General features: G+C 43.9%; 1 non-coding gene across 1 annotated transcript; it reads left to right on the forward strand.

The window, feature by feature from the left end:
• Positions 1 to 567: 567 nt before the first annotated feature.
• On the forward strand, positions 568 to 639 carry trnae-uuc (transfer RNA glutamic acid (anticodon UUC)). The gene has a single exon. It is a non-coding gene; the product is annotated as a tRNA-Glu (tRNA).
• The last annotated feature ends 2,658 nt before the right edge of the window (positions 640 to 3,297 follow it).

Consider the following 3,297-nt stretch of genomic DNA (forward strand, 5'->3'; position numbering starts at 1 on the left):
GCTGTGGGCTGACACAAATCTTTTCAGGAGCACTTCTATGCACCAGACCTACCAGGTTGAATTGTGTCTGTATTCTGAGGGCAGCAGGAGGACGGAGGAGTGAGGACACACACATTTGGGAACTGAGAGTAGCTGTGTGTGTGATTTCCCCTTCAAAGATAAAACCAGCTCCTTCATGCTGGCTTTGAAGGCTTACAGTCACACTGACTCTGGTGGTCTCAGTTGAGCTACAGAGGGTCCACCAAGACCACCAGACACCTCAGCTTCCCAAAGACAGTCCACCCCCAGGATCTTGCCCCCTCTCTGCTCCAACTCAGCCCTCCATTCATAACGTGACTTTGTCTCAGTCTCTTCACAATGCCAGTCACTGAAACACTGACGATGTGATGGGGGCTTCCTGTCTTTATTGCATTTTCTTCAAAGGATCCCGTGTGTCTTCTTTCTCTCTGTCTGTACTGAAGTGTGGTATCAGGCCCAGCTTGAATGGGTGACTGTGTCTGAGTGGCTCAGCTCAACTGAGACCACAGTCATTGTGTATCATCTCTGTTGTTGGAGAGCTCTGTGTGGTCCCTGATGGTCTAGTGGCTAGGATTTGGCGCTTTCACCGCCGCGGCCCGGGTTTGATTCCCGGTCAGGGAATGAGTTCTTTAGAGGTTGAAACTGGATACAGGAAAGGTGGTCCACATTATGGTGGAGGTGATGAACTGTGAATCCATCGTTGGCTCCACTCTCACCCCCATTGCCAGTGTTCTTGGTTCACTCTGCCATGGCCCCAAGTTGAAGGGGAACTGTCACATTCAGATTCAACCCTTTGTTAGACACTATTAAGTCACTGACTCCTGCAAGGACAAACTCTGTAATCCTCCTTAGTAGCTTTGGTTCCTTCTCAGCACAGAAAGTGTGTTCACTGATGTAGGAACAGAAAAACTTAGAGCTCCATTCCTTCGTTCCTTCCTCCACTGAGCAGAACAAACACAGAACAGTGAGGCAAGGCAAGGCAAGGCAAGTTTGTTTGTACGGCACATTTCAGCAACAGGACAATTCAACGTGCTTTACATAAAACAAACATAAAAAGACATTCAACATAATTAGAGAAAGTAAAGACAGAGAAAGACATTCAACACAATTAGAAGAGTTACATTGCAGCTTAAGTAAAGTTAGAGATAGAAGCTAAACAGGCAGATAGAAGTTACAGTGCAGTGTGAGATACTGATCAGAGGCCTCAAGTTTGATTTAATAATAGGCCACGGTAAACATATGGGTTTTTAGCTGTGATTGAAAAGAACTGAGAGTTTCAGCAGACCTACAGTTTTCTGGGAGTTTGTTCCAGATATGTGGAGCGTAGAAACTAAATGCTGCTTCTCCGCGTTTGGTTCTGACTCTGGGGACAGAAAGCAGACCTGTTCCTGACGACCTGAGAGGTCTGGATGGTTCAAAACGTACCAGCAGATCAGAAATGAATTTTGGTCCTAAACCATTCAGCGCTTTATAAACCAGCAGTAGTCTTTTAAAATCAATTCTTTGGCAGACAGGAAGCCAGTGTAAAGACCTGAGAACTGGAGTGATATGATCTACTTTCCTGGTCTTCGTGTGGACTCGAGCAGCAGCATTCTGAGTCAGTTGGAGCTGTCTGATGGATTTTTTAGGGAGACCTGTGAAGACACTTTTACAGGAGTCGAGTTTATTGAAGATAAACGCATGGACAAGCTTTTTTCAAATCCTGTTGGGACATCAGTCCTTTAACCCTTGATATGTTCTTCAGGTGATAGTAGGCTGACTTTGTAATTGTCTTGATGTGGCTGTTAAGATTCAGGTCTGCGTCCATGACTACACCAAGATTTCTGGTTTGGTTTGTGCTTTTAACATTACTGATTGAAGCTGAGCTCTGACTTTTAATCGCTCTTCTTCAACTCCAAAAACAATTACTTCAGTTTTATCTTTGTTCAGCTGAAGAAAATTCTGGCACATCCAATGGTTGATTTGTTCAATGCACTTACTTAGTGTTTGTATTGGGTTATTGTATCCGGCCAAGGAAGCAACGGTGCTTCAAGCAAAAGGACCAGAGATCAGCAGCCATGTTGCCTCAGCAGCTTGAAGGTGACTCTTGTAGGGAGACCATTTCATTTCTTGTTCACTCTCCCAATGAAGCTGATGTGTTTCAAAAGATCAAGTTAGGAAGCAGCAAAATGCACCGAGTGACCTCAAGTTAATTTTAGGTTGGAGGAGCGGAGCTCTGGTTCCGCTGGTATCAGCCCGGTCCAGTGTTGTGGATTTCTCTCTCTTCTCTCTAACATTGTAGACCAGCAAAAGCAAGTTAAGAGCAAAAACAGGTTTCTATCAGGTCGTCTCTCTAAATGCTGCACGTCTGTGCTGATAAACGTCTCATGATTGTGGTTTGTCTCCACCGGCCTCCCCCCTCCTCTCTATCAGCCTCTGACTCTCACTCTCACCCAATGTCCTCCCTTCCTCCTGCTTCTACGACTGAACAAAGATTTGTAGATTTGACACAAAAATACAAGCCTGTGGTGCAACGCTGCTTCTCACACAGAAATACATGGAAACACTTGGCCCTCAATCTGCTGGTCTGACCAACACATTCACTTGCAGGGTTCTTTTAACAGGCCTGAAATCACCAGTTCAGTTTCCCTGCTTTGAAATATGTGGTGACAATGTGTGAACATGACCAAGTTCAAGGTTGAAGTACTGCAGTTACTACAAGATAAGAAGTACCTGCATGATGAAGCCTCTTCAAGACATTCAAGCAAGTCCAGTTGCTTTTATCCTTTAAACTCAAATCTGATCCAGGATCAGTGAGTTGACACTCAAAGCTATCATTAAAGTGAATTAGCTTTTTTCCTGTCTGTTCTATTCATGATTCCTCTGGCAGGTTTGTTATTAATATTCCAGGAATGTGTGTCAGTTTTCAGTCTTTATTTTCCTGTTTCCTTCACAAACATGGGGGATGAAGTCCTGAGTGACGATCAAGAAACTCCCTAAAAATGAGAAGTAACGACAGCAAGGAAATCACCTGAAGTCAGTAAAAGTGTCATTTTGATAAATGGATTTAAAAGTCAGATCAGAGATTTTGTCAGAGTTTACTTTTATTAAATGCCTGGGAAAAGCTTGCTTTCATCCTGAGCTCAGGAGGGTTCACTGTTTTGTTGTGCAGTGTTGTGTTTTTGCCTCTGGAATGAAATTTCATTCTTATGTACACTGCTTGTTCGATCTATCCATCTATCTTTCATCTCTCTCTCTCTCCTCTGACCTTCGTTAGCAGTCCAGTGAAACTCAGCTAAT

This window comes from Aulostomus chinensis, chromosome 4, assembly GCF_037954235.1.
Source record: "Aulostomus chinensis isolate RoL2024-O1b breed Wild chromosome 4, RoL_Achi_v1.0, whole genome shotgun sequence".
Classification (NCBI taxonomy): Eukaryota; Metazoa; Chordata; class Actinopteri; order Syngnathiformes; family Aulostomidae; genus Aulostomus; species Aulostomus chinensis.